This window comes from Lethenteron reissneri, chromosome 17 (genome assembly GCF_015708825.2).
Source record: "Lethenteron reissneri isolate LAM-NWPU_2019-01 chromosome 17, ASM1570882v1, whole genome shotgun sequence".
In the NCBI taxonomy this organism is placed as follows: Eukaryota; Metazoa; Chordata; class Hyperoartia; order Petromyzontiformes; family Petromyzontidae; genus Lethenteron; species Lethenteron reissneri.
The window spans coordinates 324360-341520 of NC_083795.1; the positions used below are offsets into that span (position 1 = coordinate 324360).

General features: G+C 51.7%; 2 pseudogenes; one reads left to right on the forward strand and one right to left on the reverse strand.

The window, feature by feature from the left end:
* Positions 1-176: 176 nt before the first annotated feature.
* On the forward strand, positions 177-14636 carry LOC133343233 (cilia- and flagella-associated protein 99-like; annotated as a pseudogene).
* A 1708-nt stretch (positions 14637-16344) lies between these two features.
* LOC133343234 (nucleolar protein 14-like) overlaps positions 16345-17161 on the reverse strand; it is a 14140-nt pseudogene continuing 13323 nt past the window's right edge.

Genomic DNA, 17161 nt, shown 5'->3' on the forward strand with positions numbered 1-17161 from the left:
AGGGGTGAGATCTCGCGAGAAGAGAGGCGTGAGATCTTGCGAGAAGAGAGGCGTGAGATCTCGCGAGAAGAGAGGCGTGAGATCTCGCGAGGAGAGAGGCGTGAGATCTCGCGAGAAGAGAGGCGTGAGATCTCGCGAGAAGAGGGGCGTGAGATCTCGCGAGAAGACAGCGGCGAGATCTCGCGGCGCGCCGTGGTTGTTGCCAGGAGACGGCGCGGTGAGGGAGCAGCAGGAGACGCCCGCGTTGTTTACGAGCGGGTTTGTTGATCTGTTGACGCGTTGTTGATGTGTTGTTGACGTGTTGTTGACGTTGTTGATCTGTGGCCGCGTTTCGCAGCGGAGTTGACGGACCGGGCGGTGTCGCGCAGGCATCGTGAGCGGTGTTTGGGGGGGGGGGGGCGAGGGGAGATCCCCGCGTGGAGCGGGAGACGTCCCCCGTGGGGGGGGGGGGGGCGCGTAGTCGGCGCCGCTTCGTTCAGTGGCACGCGTGGCCAAGCCTCGCCTGGCGAGGTGCAGACAATGACGAAGCTTGCATCCCCCCCCACCCCCCACAGCTGGAGCAGGTAAATCCGCGGTAGCGCATCCGGACACCGCCACTCCGGGGGCGCTCGCGCAGGTTGCTGCATCACAACCCGCCCCGCGTGGTGCTGTGGTGGTGGGGGCAGTGCTTCCTAGGAAGCCCTCTGGCTCGGAATCCCCACTGGGTTCTACAGGGAACCCACGCCCGCACGGTGCAACAACAACAACAACAACCGCCACGGCGGGCCGCGGGGTGTTTTGTCGCAGTGCGCGCGAGTCCCCGTGCGGATGGACCCGCGGCGCGGGGGTCTCGCCGTGCCGGTCGAAAAGGCCGCGCTCGAGTCTTGAAGGAGTTGCCGCTCAGGGCGACGCCAACAAACAGCGCCGCTGCCGCGTCGTCTCCGTGTCCCCGTGACCGCGATCGCCGCTGCTGCGGGACCTGCTGCGCTTGCGACGGAGTGACGAGAAACTCGCCTCGCGGCGAGCCGAGTTGGTTTGAACTCCGAGTTTGCTGCGCGTCGCGAGGCTTTGAGAGAGAACGCGGCTGGCGCTGTCGCAGGCGATGCCCGACAGCGGCTGTGTTGTGGGCGGCAGGCGAGGGAACTCCTCCTCCTCCTCCTGCGCGTGTCGCCTGCCCCGCGGGCTCCCGAGAAAGAGGGCAGGGGGTGTCATTGTTTGTATAATGTTGAGCTTCTTTCGCACCGTACGTAGCCAACGGCGCGAATCGGAGGTGCGGGTCGTGCCCATGGTGACATAGACGACTTATTGAGATGGTGTTTAAAACGATGGCTACGTGGCGCTGTGTGTGTCTCAGGAGCAATGGGAAACTACGGGGAGCTGATTGGGGAGGTGGTCGCCCTGCTGGATAAGATCACAGCAGGGGAAGAGAACCTCATGCAGATCACAGACGACATCATTCAGTCGCGCCAGGTACGTGCAGCGCAGTGGCGGATCCCCTCGACGCCCGACAGCTCCTATTTATACTTGCAAGAGGAAACGCATTGATTGTGTTTTTGTTATACAACTGTAGGGACCTATTTAAAAACCTTGGGAAGTTTGTACATGCTCTGTAGGTGCAGTCATGTTTGAGCAAGGTGATGTTTTAACAAAAAACACGGAACCTCTTTGTACCGCCAGCTGCTTGGGGAGGCCTTCACCCAGCAGCAGACTCAATTTGAATGAATGTGTATGTTTATCTCTCCATAAACCACAAAATTGGAACATTCTAACACCGCCAATATCTCGCGACGTGCTGTGGAGGGCTGGAGTGAAGATAACTTGGTGTTCCTCCTGGGAGTGCTGGGAGGCTGCGTGGAACAGAGGCGACTGCTCGCGGTCGTGGTCAACGCCTTCTACGCTCGCCACGGCAAGCACGTTCTGCTCAAGCAGCGAAACGTCTTTACAGGTGCGTCTCACAGTGCCCTGCACATTCCACTAAACAATTATCCCGCTTCCACCACGTTAAAGCCACTCAAAACAGCACTTTAAAAAAGTTATTTAAATCTCTTCAGGGCTCATAACAAGGACCCTTGGGCATTCACCATCGTCATATCACTTGTTGTTATCGCCGCATTCAAGAACCTTGCAAGCCTCTCACGACGAGGCCCTTGCCGTCACTACGGCATAATGGTGTGTCAGCTGTAGTGCACATCCCATTACACCTGTGTTTCCATTGCAGCAACGTCTCTCACTTTGTAGTCATTCATCATTCAATTCCTTTTTCTTCAGCTGCCATTTCACCTCCAGTTTCCCTTTTTTCCATCCAATGACACAGGACATAAACGTCAATTTCAGAACATCTTGTGGGAGTAATTTATAAGGGTAATGATTTGTGTTTGTTAAGCATTTATAGTGAAATGGTATCTCAGAGCACAACGCGGGAAAAATTAAGGTGAGCTCTGCTGGGCTCGATCACTAAGCCAGAGGGGATAGAGAGAGGGAGCTTAGAGGTGTAGACAGAGTAGTGGGAGAGGAGGGGGTGGGGGTGTGAGGAGGGAGGATGCAGATAGAGAGAAGTAATGGAGGATCAAAGCAGGATCCGACGAAGCCTCATTTGGATACTTGGTGTGGGACCAAGATCTCTGGGGTGGAGTTGGACCCCACGCAGGCCATTCTTGGACCAACACAGTCTGGTTTCAAGTGGTTCGTATGAACAAGGCGATACCCATTACCGGAGGCAGAGGAGCCTTTAGTAGGTTAATTGCGCCACTCACACGAGGGGTGAGATAGCCATGATTATTGTCCACATTCAGATCTGCCCCGTGCCTACGTTTGATGTCCATTATTTAAAAGAGTATTTATTGAAATTAGTAGTTAAATAGAGTGCTGTATCGGTGGTGTGGCTTCGTGCTGAGATAAAATTTCCACCACTGTCACGTCCGCTCACAGTCATCGCCTACCTGGCTGTGTTTCGCCTGGAAGAGCTGGGGATGACCAGTTTCACCAAGATCATCAACTCCCAAGACATACCCAGCATGCATAAGGTGACAATGCGTGCAGGTCACAATGTGTTCTCCATATTGCCACAGCTGCTGTCATTTTTTCAATGTTTCAGATTATTTATTATTGATTGTCTATCTTTCTTTCATATGCCATTTGAAAAGCAACTGACAAAACATTGTACCTCCTGTGTTGAGTTTGTTATTCCAATCGATGGCATGAAGAGTTACTTGGTGTAATCCAAGAACGCCACATGAAGTCATCTCCTCTGGACACCTCCCCGGTTCCTTGTTCACACTGCACCACAGCACTCACCGTCATGACCACCAATGTCACTAATGCTTCTTTCACATTTTTGCGTTTCCAAAATTCCTACAAAACTGATCAAGTCACCCTGCTTCTCAAGAAACCTGGCCTCAATCCAGACATCCCAGCATGCTATCAACCCACAACCAATCTCTCCACCCTCTCCAGGCTCCTCGAATGCCCCACCCTCACCCAGCTGAGGGCCCACATTACCTCCTTTCCAAACCTCTGCTCCTTCTAGTCTGCCTTCCGTCAGACCTACTGCTGTGACCACCAGCGGGGTCCTGCTGTTGTGAGCGGGGGTAGCCACTCGACCAAACAAAAACAGGGAAGAAGTCAGTTTGGTAATTACCCTGCCTGGACAATGCTACAACGTGGTCCCTTTGCCCACAAGCTTCGTCTGCCGTTGCCTATGATGCTGCAGTGCTTTCTCAGCGTGAGTTTGTATGATCACTGAACTAATGACACACGCGGGGACGGTTTTTCCTTGCAGTTCTTGACTTTCCTGTTTGACGAAGTCAACTTAAGCACCTGGATAAAGGATGAGTGGAGTCAGCTGTATGACATCACCTTCGTGCAAAATAACCTGCTGGCGCCACTACTCAAGTACGTTTATGAACACTTGGGCCAAGCGCATGGTTTAGGGCCACAATTAAGCCATGTAACGCCATTTAAAACTACTCGTGCTGTTTTATATCAAAGGATTTTTACGTGGGATTGGCACCGCCTCCACTTGCACGTGCCTCTGTGTAGGCAGGGCAGTGGCAGTGTCAACCAGCTCCACGTAACTAACAATGCCTCTGCTGGTTTAGTTTCACGCTGCATGGAAATATGAATAGATGAAGTTATGTTAAGTTCATTCAGTGAAGTCATTGTATTCTTTGCAAGAGAGGTGTCTGGTGGCGATTCAGCAAGGTTTCCTAGCTGTCTCTCCATCTTCTTTAATGTGTCACTTCGCTTCAGGCACTTTAGTGCTCCACATGTAAACGATGTACAATGCAATTGACCGAACAACCCAAGTCAGCTGATCCGAGATAAGAGTATCGAAGAATTATTGAGTCTTTGCTATTTCCTTACAGCATGTTAATCGCCCCTTCGGCAGACACAGCTGCGTAAGAAGTTCTCTTTGTCGCTTTCAGAAACAGAGAGGAAGTGCTTTGGCTGACGGAGCAGTTGAGAAGCCAACTGGACGGCACGAGTCCCCCGCGGCCGAAGCCCAAGACCACGGAGCCGCAGGAGTTCTCGCTGACCAAGCCCAAGCCACGGACTCTGCCTCTGCCGGATCGCGTCCCCTCCCTCGGCAAACCCAACCCCGTACGTCTCCCCTCCCTCGCCGTGCCACCACCATCAATGTTACTCGCTGGCGTGATCAGAAATACACCATGCTCCGTATCATTTAACTGCCTGTTTAGAAATGTTTTTTATTTGGTTAAACACTATTCATCGTTTAAAAATGTGTTATGTCACATGTAATATGGAGTCTGCGATGCATGGCCACAATTGTTTAATGCTGGCCATGATGATCGCCAGGCTTTTGCCATTCCACTGCTGGATGAAGGGGATTCCTGAGACGATGATGCGCTTTGTCGAATGTAACTGCACGTCAACAAGCTTGGTGTTTGACGCCCGACCCCAGGCAGAGCTGTTGCAAGCTTGGCAGGGAGTGCTGTGGTTGTACAGTTGATTGTTTGTGTGTGTGCAGGTGCCCAAGAGCACGTACCATCTCCCGAAAGAAATGGCAAAGCTTCAGGACGTCAGGCAGAGGAACCGGCGAAGAGCTGAGGTTCCCTAACTCTGGAACACAACCCACTCTTGCTTAGCACAACTGCACGTACTTGGCACACGAGTCATCTAAAGCCAAACACACACACCGTGCAGCTGGCATTGGCCAAACATCTCAATGCTGAAATAAGACCTACAAACTACTCAGTTGGGATTACACACGGCAGCAGCATCGCCCCCTACTCACACAACTTGGCAGGACCCTCTGAACAAAAAAAAGAGTCATACCGAAAATATAAAGATATGCTTTGTGATAGCTTCGTGATAATGTAATTCGTGTCTCGTAAGTCATGAATGCGAGCACCCAGAGTTACGTAGCAACAGTTAAATTGCAATGGTTCAGCAGCTGTAATCGTTTCAAAGTAAAAACTTAACACGATCACGTGGGCACAGTACACCAGAACGACTTGTTAGAACAGGCACATTTCTAAATATAAGAAAATAAGCATGTCACCGCTCGTGCTGTTACAGAGAAATCTGATGGAAGCGAGCAAGATGCTGTTCCAGTGCGCAAACGCCGAGAAGGCGGATCAAACCAAGGTGAGGATGACACGGGGGGGGGGGGGGGGGGGTATGCCGAGGGTGTGTGGGAGTGACATGGAGAGGAACGGAGTGGGGAGGGTATGGGGAGTACGTATGTGTGTTGAACTTCTTTCGCACTGTCGTAGCCAATCGTGCTCATGGGAGGTGCGGGAAGTAGAGAGGTACAGAGGAAGGAGTGGACCTCACATTGAGGGAGAAATCTGACCGGTGTTTACCAATGCTTACATATTTCACTGTGCGAGATTACACACACGTGTTATTGGTTAGTTTCACTCTCAAGGCCAGTGTACAGTTGATGCTATACACGTCCACATGCAGAGTGACTGATTCCAGTGACTTTGATACAGAGTTTCTCTTTTTATATTTGTGAACCTTGAGCACGACGCTTTTTTGTTTTCGACGGAATTGGGTCTTGTGGACATTTGTACAACACTATGTCGTATTATACGATTAGTTATGCCGATTCACGTAACGTGCTGAAAGTAATGTTGGGCATTTTTTGCGAGCGTGCCCGCACACACTTGCTACTCGGCACGTTCTTGTGGAAGGCAGATTTTCAGTTTTTCCTGCTCAGCAGCAGTGGTAGCGGTGACCTGCAGCTTGCGCGCTTTAGCTCGGCGCATTGTGCCGCCCGCTTCCCCAGCATCATTTTTTATTCACAAAACGTGTCAATTCAGTATCCGTTACGCACATCAGTTGTGTGGCCGAACCATCCACCACCTCTCCCGTTGGATGTGCTCAGCGCGTCATGGCGGAGCTCGCTGCAGAGATGTCGAGGACGAGTGCAGAGAGGCCCCGGGCCAGGAGCGTGCCAAAGACCTCGGTAAGCACCGCCGCTCCATCCAAGGGCTCAACCAAAGCCAAGAGAGAGAGAAGCGTTCTCTGCCTCCATCTGTACATTTTTGCACGGTTTGTGACCTCAGCTCTGCCAATCTGCCGTCCGTAGTGAAGTGCTCACGGAGGTGGTGGGGTTGAGTGACTACACGTTAAACAAAACAAGTAAAACATTTATACGAGGTGTTCTTTTTGTTTTTATACCCACAGAGCCTTTAATGCATAATATTAAAATGGAGATCACATTAGATAGATACAATCATTATGGCAGCAATAAGAGATATGACCGTCATCTGGATGATGAGCGAGGCGTCCCTCTGGATGCGTGTACCATGGGCCAGAGAGGGATGGATGGATATCGCAAGTTCCAGGACATTTACGGATGCTGTCCCACGTGATCGGATTGTTTTATTTTGACAATACAGTAAAAGTAATTAATAATCTTCCATTGGTCAATGCCAACAACCAGTTTATCTTAAACACACGATACAGGAAACCTAACGTGAGTGCATTTGCCAAGTGTAATTAATAAAATATATTCCCTTTGGCAGGACTACTTGCTAAAGTAGCATCGTGACAATGCGAAGCTGCATATCGTTTACAGGACTGTGATACGAGCGTTGTTTTTATTGTAGAAGAACAACGTTCCTATTAAGCTCAACACAACGGCCATACTGCGAGAGGGAGCTTTCTACCAGGCCCGAGAGACACAGGAGCTCAAAAGGTCGGTTTCCACGCACGCACAAAGACATGCACACCCACACGCACGCATACACATGCAACAACAACCGCCATTCGCCACTAAGTAGTAGCTGTGGACGATGAGAGTGGGCCTGTTGCTTTTTCTCAGCCAGCCTGAACACCTCCTCTGTCAACCAGGGTCTCTGGGGAGGTCTGGATCATGTACCCAAAGCAGCCATTGCAGCTGCATGAGCCAAAGTCCTAAACCTCGCAGATGTTCTTTCTTGGATCCGGCATGCATCCATGATGTTGTGTGGATGCGCCAATCCCGGAACAGCGTGTTGGTAATTACAAGCCCATGGGCTGCACAAAAATCTAGCAGCCTCTACCACTGTTATTGAGCTGATCTGGCCCATGCCGTCCAATCACTCCAGACCAGGTGCCAGCATCATGACCAACTCGGGCATTAAAGTCGCCTAACAGGATGACTATCCCGAGGGGCCACTTTAGCTAGCACCTGTGACAGGAGGTCATAGAAGGCATCTGACTCATCAGCCTTACCTGCATCCCTCCATGGATGTTCGTCTTTGGTGGGGGCATGTGTAACCACGACCACCACTCCTCGCATCTAGTTGATGGGAAGGCGAGCCCAAAGTAGCATGGGGCTTACAGCTTCGCAAACCTCACCGCCACGCTCCCATTCCCCCTTCATTGTTTTGTTCAGAAGAAGAGCCACTCCCTGTTGTTTGGCAGTCTCCTGCCCCGAGTAGAGGACTGTCCACCCCTCAAGGTGGCAGGAGCCAGAGCCGGTCCACCGGACCTCCTGAACACTACAGAGATCCAGGCGGTACCGGTCCAGCTTCCGACAGAGGAGTGGCAGCCTCTTCTCCGCAGTGAACGTTCGAACATTCCACGTGGCCACCCGCAGTGGTTTTTGTTGTTTCTGGAGGAACCCCGAGGGTGAGGATTCAATCTCCTGCCTCTGCCAAATGTAGTTTGGCCAGGAGACTGCCCACCACAGCGTTTCCATCCGGCACCAACGAGGAGGTAGGGGGTTGTTTTGCCATGTGTGTGTGCACACGCACACACACGTGCACAGACACTTTTACGCACACATATGCACTCGCGCACGCACTCCCACACCCTAGCTGCTGCTCATTAACGATGTGCATGATTGGGACATCTCTTGTTTAGAAGGATGTCCTCGCAGAAAAGAGCATTGCACCTTGGATGAAGCTACTCTGTGAAATATCGGTCCATTTTGTTTCTCTCTCTAATGTGCCCAGGCTAGAGGAGCTGGTTAGGGGCGCGCGGGACGGGAGCGAATTTGCTGATTGGCAGGAGCGCATGCGGCAGCGCGACGCGTCGGAGGCAGCGCTGGAGGAGGAGCGGCGTCGGCTGGAGGGGAAGCTGAGCCTGGAGGAGGCCGTGCTGGCACGGCATGCCCTCGCCAGCCAGAACCAGCACAAAGCCGCCACCGTCAAGCAGCAGGTGGCAGCAGCAGCAGCAGAGCTGGGGCAGGGTTTGGGGCCCAGTTTACGTGTGGGAGGGAAGGCAGCTATTGCCAACATGTATGAGAAAATATAAACAAATTATGCTATTTTCCACCGATTTTGTTGTTTAAAAGATTACAAAGAATGTGGCACACCTTTTGTGACAAAAGGATGGAGGGTGCTTTGTCTATTTTTATATTGATTGGGACTTGATGAATATAGTCTTCAAGTAGGGAAAAATGTTTCTGTAATCCCAATTGAGTAATGTTGCAGAGTAATTTTTCAAATTTGGACCGTGATGCTGACATACAATGGCCTTCTCATTGCAAATGGCGCCAGGGGATCTTTAACGTGCAATGTGAAGTAGACAGCGAGTAGTACTTTACGGTTAATACAAAACCGCAGTTATAACCAGGGCGGCCTGCCGGATTTAAACCGCAAACCTCTGCAACAAGCGGCGACCGCACTGCCGCTGGTCCACCGCCTGTGCGGTGTGCCGCAGTCTGTGTGCGCGTCTCACGTAGCCCGTGGTGTGTCTGTGGACGTTGCTGCGTGTCCCACAGACAGCTGAGATGATGCAGCAGTACGCAGACCGGCGGCTTCAAGAGGAGAAGGAGATGAAAGAAACTGATTAAGCAAATCATGGAGGGTCATGAGAATTCCAAAGCAGCTAAACTGAAACTTCAAGAATACAAACAGAAAATAGGTAAGAATCACCATATCACTGTTTTTACTTCCTAAAATCACTGTTGCTTCTGCTCGTTTGAAAAGTTTTACATCATTTACATTTGGGAGGAGTGGTGGCCTTGCGGTTAGCACTGCACTATTAAGCTGTCACAAAAGAGGGCCCCGCGACAGCCCTGTGGATGGCTGCCTCAGGGGCCCCACGTGGCCTCCTGCCCCACGCCTCCAGGAACCTCTGGGCGGTGGCAGAAAGAGGAGCACATGGAACAGGGAAACATTTTACTTATGCCTGTTGTATATAGTCTTGTTAACAAATAAGCAGATCTTTAGCATGTATTAATTTGATCCCATAAATAAATCAATATCAATTATATTCTTATTTAGAACAATATATTTCAGCTGCAACTGCTGTCAGGAGTGGTGTAATAATTGAGCCAGCATGCTGTGGGTAGAGCTGATTCACAATAATGTAGATAAAAATTAAATCCCAGTCAGGGGTCAACTCAGTCCTTGATCCCTCCAGGGTTGATCAAATGAATACCTCTTTGTGAGAAGGATGTGATCGTCTTATGCAGAGCCCTGCCATGGGAATGTGGAATTTACACCACGTACTCAGGGCTGGCAATGATAACCACTGCCCCATTGCTCTATTGAGCAATGGGTGTGTTTTAAGTAACATGTCACCAAGGTTTGATTCAACTGTAATGTTGCCGCATACTGCTCAGGTGTCAGGGACTCCAGGTTTGCAATGTCCGCACTTGCGAGTGCTGTGGAAGCTGCGGTGTGCTTTGTCAACACACTGCGCTGATCAGGTTTGTGTGCATATGGTTTGCAGTGAATTGATGCTCAAGTGAGTTTGAATGTAATGTTGTGATGTGCAGTGAATTGGTTATTCTTCTCAACGCCCCTGATGTTTGCAGTGCAGTGGAGATGTGTGCTGTAATGTGGTTCATAGGTTTAACAACAAGCGTGTGCATTGCATGTACAATGCTCAGCCTTATCCAAACCACCAACTCCTTGCATATATATATATATAGTGGATGCAAGGAGTGGTTTCCAGCCTGCATGATTGCTTCTTTTGTGGTGAGGTTTTTCATCATTTACAGAGTGTAATTTCTGTAATGCATTCTCTATATTACACGACCATACACAGGATGTTAGTTGTTTTGCTGCCTTGTATGATTTAAGGAACATTGGCACTCATTCAGGGCTATTTTTTTTACCTTTTATCCAACTGCAGAAAACTTGGTAAAGCCATCATTGTGGGTAAATACGTGAAATGATGCAACTTTGCACGGATATAGAGTTTTTAGGTATTTTTTAAGTTGTAAAATTAACAGCAGTTTTATAATTTCCAGAAGCATTGCGATCAGGACGAGGGAATGGGGCTGTGGTGGATGAGAAAGATGGAGAGCTAAAGGGGTGGAGCCGGGGGAGGGTGTGGGGGTCAGGTTGGAGCGAGGGGGGAGGGTGTGGGGGTCAGGGAGCGAGGAGGGTGGGGGTCGGGGGAGGGGGGAGGGCGTGTGGGGGTCAGGTTGGAGCGAGGGGGAGGGTGTGGGGTCAGGTTGGAGCGAGGGGGAGGGTGTGGGGGTCAGGTTGGAGGAGGGGGAGGGTGTGGGGGTCAGGCTGGAGCGAGGGGGAGGGGGTGTGGGGGTCAGGTTGGAGCGAGGGGGAGGGTGTGGGGGTCAGGCTGGAGCGAGGGGGAGGGTGTGGGGGTCAGGCTGGAGCGAGGGGGAGGGTGTGGGGGTCAGGCTGGAGCGAGGGGAGGGTGTGGGGGTCAGGTTGGGGAGCGGGGGGAGGGGGGAGGGTGTGGGGGTCAGGTTGGAGCTAGGGGGAGGGTGTGGGGGTCAGGCTGGAGCGAGGGGGAGGGTGTGGGGGTCAGGTTGGAGCCCGGGGGAGGGTGTGGGGGTCAGGTTGGAGCGAGGGGGAGGGTGTGGGGGTCAGGCTGGAGAGAGGGGGAGGGTGTGGGGGTCAGGCTGGAGCCGGGGAGGGGTGTGGGGGTCAGGCTGGAGCCCGGGGGAGGGTGTGGGGGTCAGGCTGGAGCGAGGGGGAGGTTGTGGGGTCAGGCTGGAGCGAGGGGGAGGGTGTGGGGGTCAGGTTGGAGCGAGGGGGAGGGTGTGGGGGTCAGGTTGGAGCTAGGGGGAGGGTGTGGGGGTCAGGCTGGAGCGAGGGGGAGGGTGGTGTGGGGGGTCAGGCTGGAGCCCGGGGGAGGGTGTGGGGTCAGGCTGGAGCGAGGGGGAGGGTGTGGGGGTCAGGTGGAACGAGGGGGAGGGTGGGGGGTCAGGTTGGAGCGAGGGGGAGGGTGTGGGGGTCAGGCTGAGCGAGGGGGAGGTTGTGGGGGTCAGGCTGGATAGGAGGGGGGGTGTGGGGGTCAGGCTGGAGCGAGGGGGAGGTGTGTGGGGTCAGGCTGGAGCGAGGGGGAGGGTTGTGGGGTCAGGCTGGAGCGAGGGGGAGGGTGTGGGGGTGTCAGGTTGGAGCGAGTGGGAGGTTGTGGGGGTCAGGCGGAGCGAGGGGTGGTGGACAGTGCTCGTGTCTTCACCACAGGTGTACATTATTAAGATTTTCTGTCACAATTGTAAATCCCATGCACTTGTGTGGTTGACTGCACGTGTGAGTACTAAAGTGCAACAGTTAGCGAAGTCTGCCATATTCGTGTCCATTATAAACTACTGGAGTAAGGCATGAAGTTGTTGTTTGTGTTTTGCAGTGGAATGCTGTGAGAATGTGTGTTGCTGGATACAGTTGCACGTTCTGCAAGTGGCTATTCTTATGATGCGTTGTTGTTGTTGAGCATCACCGCCGTGTGCGCTGTGGTCGGGAGCAAAGCTTTTCCGTTGAGCAGCCGTGTTGGTAGCGGATTGAGCCATGAGTGTGGTGGGGTGAGCAGTTGCAGGAGGTGATGGAAGGAGAGCCAGGAGATGCTGAGGCAGGCACTGGAGCGTGCCCAGGAGGACATGTGCCGTCGGCAAGAGCTCATACAACAGATCCGCGCCCTGGAGGCCGTGCCCGCCTTGCGCCATCCGCACATGGACCCCACACAGGTGATCGGCCAAGTTCAACACGGTCGCACGGACAACCGCCTTTGCTACAACATAACCAACCGTAGCTCGGTCTTAGTCAAGGCTCATCTCGGGTGGTGGCCCTGGCTCAAGTGAGCCATGGCTCAGAGCCACGCGCTTAACTTGAACCGGCTGTGAGCACGGTCCCAATCACGCCCAGGATTCCCGAAAGCCGCGCCTCAGCCAGGCCACGGCCGTGCCGCTCGGGCGTCGCTGGAAGGCTCGTGAGCTGAGCCAGAGTGGGAGGGTATAAGGTGTCAGTTTTTGTACCAGTTTAAAGGGTAAAAACCTACTACTACTGAGCCAGAGTGTTACGAGACTGCTGGGCAGAGCCGAGCCGTGACCATCAACAGTCCCGAGAGACAATAGCCAAGCCTGTGCTAGTTACTGTGCTAGTTACTGTGCTAGTTACTGTGCTAGTTACTGTGGTTGTTACTGTGGTCCGCTTTCCCTGGTCTCGACTGCCGTTTCTGTGCTCTCCGTGACCGCCGCAGACGGCAGGGCATGCGCTGCTGAGCGAGATGTCGCTGGTGGAGCTGAGAGAGCGGCTGGCGCTACTTAAGGAGGCCCAGCACAAGGCCAAGGAGGAACGGCGTGACGACATCCTCAGGGAGAAGCAGGCCAAGGAGCAGCTCCTGCTGCAGCACCTGGACAAGATCTCCCTGCACCGCGCATCCAACAGCAAGGCGGCCCCGCTCTCCGGTGAGAGGAGACACGTCGGATGTTTGGCATCCACGTAGTTGGCGAGCAAAGGTCCAATGCCCAGCGAGTCATATGGCCACCAAAAACAGCATGATCCGAGCTGTAGTAGCTATATTATGTAATAGCTATGATGCAACACGCTTCTTGAGTAAGGTATGAGAAGGGCTGGAAAAGGAATTCCAAAGTGGAGCGGTGCGAGGGAAAGAAGCAAAAGGCGAAATGTTGTGACCTGCAGTGTTTATTGGACAAAATGTGTACACAAATGTTTCTATCATTGTAACTTTCCCCACATACACGTTTTGTTTGATTGCCGAATCAGGCCAAGGTTTGGAAAGCTAAAACAATAAATATTAGTCGAATATACTCGTATAAATAACAATATCTCATTATTTTTTGTCCAAGTGACTTAGGGGGAGGTGAAGGTGGAAATGAGAGGACACAGAGGCACAGTTTGCATAAGACTGATCTCTCCTACTTCACTGGTAGAGATGGGAACACATCTAGGGACTAATTGATGTCTGTGTCATACGAGAGATTAGTGGCATGGACGAGGGGGTTTACGTCACCAACACTTTCAGCCAGGAGTGCGACGGTGCCGAGTTTTGGATTTCGAACGTCGCGGCGCGAACGCGCATTAAGTCCGCTGCGCTGCTATGGGTGCAGGCTGGAGGAGAAGCGAGCCAGGCAGCCAAGCGCCCGCGGCCTCCCCTCCAGACGCCCTGGGCGACCCCAAGCTGAGCGACCTCCTTCAGCGTCTGGAGGACCGTCGCGCGAGAGGAAGAGGTTGACGCAGAGTGGCGGGAAGGGCCAGGAGTGCCCGCCGCGGTGCCGGCAAGCAAGGTGACCCTCACGGCTCGCTCCACGGCAAGAGCAGCGTCGCAGCGTGCGGACTCGCAAGTCACGGCGACGAGGGGAGAGGGGCGAGGGGGGAGGGGCGAGGGGCGAGGGGTGAGGGGGGAGGGGTGAGGGGGGAGGGTTGCTCAGCAGAAGGAACTTTCTCCAGCAGTTGGGGGAACTTTTTCGGTTGTGGGGGTCTATGCACCCCATCACCCCCCTGGCCGGTTTGTTATTGGCTCAAACTATTCTCGTGAATTGACATTAAACAATTTAAAGCCAGATAAGTTCATACAGACTATGTAGGCAAAGAGATGAAAGCTACCAAATGTATTGCCCGTTTAATCGCGTTAAGATGAAGCGACGTGGAGGACATGCAGCGGGCAAAATGGAACCGTAGAAGTCCCCGGTACAAAACTTATATCGTCCTGCAGACCACGTTCACTGTTGTTGCCCCTAAAATGCGAATATTGACCAAGTGTAAAACGTTCGAAGTGGTGGTCTACGTGTATAGTGCTGCTCTGAGAAGTAGGGGCATGGCTATATACCGGCCCAATGCCACTGCTGCGCTGTGCCTACAGAAGTCGCAGGGAGCACTGGCAGGAGCTGGAGAGGAGCAGGAGAGCGTCAGGCCCAGCTCCTGACGCAGGGGGCGGCCGACAAACAGGTGGACCACAAGCAAGGCGTGTACCAGGCAGCCCGGGTGGGCGCCAACGCTGCCTGCATCACCCGCACTCAAGAGAAGATCAGCACCGTGTGAGCGGCCACCAGTGTGCGGTGCGTTGCTAAAACACAATGGCGTTCTCAAGGGAAAACAAATCTATGAGTGTCCTCAATCAGGGAAGCCTTGGTGAGTCTCAAGACATTCTGGTGGGCCCTGCATGAGCATGTTTCGCCAGTTCCTTAATGTTTTTCACGTGGAAAGCAATGGGTTATCTGCAAAAGGCCCACGTAGCCAAGAGGATAACATTAGGAGAAAACTGCACAGGTCAGCAAATTATTTGCTGTACCATCATCTACTTTCCACCTCATAGGCATGCACGTTGCATGTGCGATCCACCAACACACACCAATGAACTGCAGGTGTGTCGCTGCTTGAGTGTAGCTGCTTGAGAGTAGCTGCTCGAGAGTAGCTGCTCAAAGTGTTGTGACAGTAGCTATGGAACAAAGCGGTCTTTAAGACACGTGTCGATAAGTTGCCATACGTAGCATGGAATCCAATTGTCATGCGGGATTTCAGTGTTCTTTTGCCTCATTTCAGCTTCTGTTGTCTAATAAAACAAAGCTGGTATCCCAAATACCTATGCAATAATCATAACAGCGACCACCGGACATGCTTATGAATGTGTTCACATTGCAACAGAACTACTAGTGTAACTCTAGTATAATATGTTTCCTTAAAACTCTATATGCGGTTTACATGGTTGTCATTACGTGAATGTGATTATTACCGTGTTGTTCATAAAAAAAAACATTTGTTATAAATTCTTATGGTTCCCTCTGTTGGGTTTCATGCTGTTGATCAGGGAAGCAGCATGAAATGCCGAGCGGTTCAACCAGATGGACGTTGCCACTGCAATGAATTGACTACACAGCAATGCACAGGGCATTCAAAGCAAGGCAAATTTTAGAAAGCAATTGAAAACATGTTGAGGAAGAGGAGAAATATAAAGAGATGCAAAACTGAGGATTGACTACACACAACTCTGCAAAATGATCAGGAAACGATGAGAAATTGGAGAACGAAAGACGAGTGAAGCTGTTCGAGAGCGACAAGAGCATGCAGGCAGCAAGAGGGAGGTGGCCATTGACGATTTACACAGAACCCCCTGGGAGAAAGTGCAACCACACAACTCGTGTAAAAAGATATCGTACTGGGTTACATCACCCTCTGATGAACGTACGGAGTACTACAAGCACATGGCTTCATTTCCACCACTGCCCACTCATGTCTGTGCAACATTACCAAAGCACGCAGCCTGCTGCTGTTGCGCGCACGTTAAAGAGCCTGGGACATCGTTCTTAATGTGGCCACCGTCGGCCACAGCAACGTCCACATCAAGTACCCTGAAGTTACACGCATATACATTTATAGAATAAGCATTAAGAAAGTACGAGTTTAAACAGCCCCCTTGCAAGGAGACCACAATGGCACTAAGCTGGTTACAGTGGCAATGATTATCACAAGTTGAGTAAAACATTTGCTCACTTTAGTACCTTGATAATCCTGACGCATTACAAGTGTGGGACCAGGGCTTTGTGTAAACAGAAGAACACATCAGTGAGCTCAGGTCTCAAAAGCCAAGTGCAGACAGCCCAGAGTGAGCTGTGTGCTGCACCGTTTCCAGACGCACAACACCCACGTCCAGGACACGCACTTGCTCGGTAAAATGAGTCCGACGGCAAGGCTGCCACAGACACAATCCTCGTTTCCCAACCTCCATTTAGTTCCTATCGGTATGATGACATCAAGATGACTGCGAATTCAGAGAACATCAGAGACACCAGTGACACACGTTGATAGGATCAATCCACGTAAGAACATGGACCACTTTTTTAATCAACGGTAACGGGTGGCTTCATGACAATTCTCACAATGTATGAATTAAATATAAGTATTTAACAAACAGTCAATGTCTGGAGGCAGCACGCATGCGCCTTTGACTTTGGAGATTGTAAAAACTGCACACATGAAAGAGCTGTAAATCCAGCCGTGCGCTGCATGGTAGCGCTGACACCGTGCCACCTATCCAGTTCGAAGGCAGCCAAAAATCAACAATTCATAAGTAGACTTCACGACGGACATCCTGGCAATGTTTATTACCCCAACCATGACAGCTGTCTTCCACCACATGATGTTCCTTCGAGGCTGAGGCATAAAAATTAATTCTCGAGTTTGTCAATTGGACTGGAGGCAGGTGGCTCCTTGTGCAGCAGACATGATGAACACCGTGCTTCCTCCGTTACCGGTGTTTTAACAACCATGCGACAATGTTTTGCAAAGAACACTGTCAAAAAAAAACGCTTAGGATCTATTAATACTAACAAAAATAATGTTTCTACAATAAAGAAAATAATGCCTATAATAAGCATGACAATTTGAGGTTGTACTGTTTAAGAGTGAACAATGTATAAAATGGATATATTACAGAAATTCTGCTGCTTGTACGTTTCACACAGCAAGTGGCTTAAATGCGGAGTGATCGCCCCAGAGCCACGCATCAATGTTATCAGAACCGGTTGTGACATTACACGAACAAGCAGTGTAACAAATAGCTGCCACCT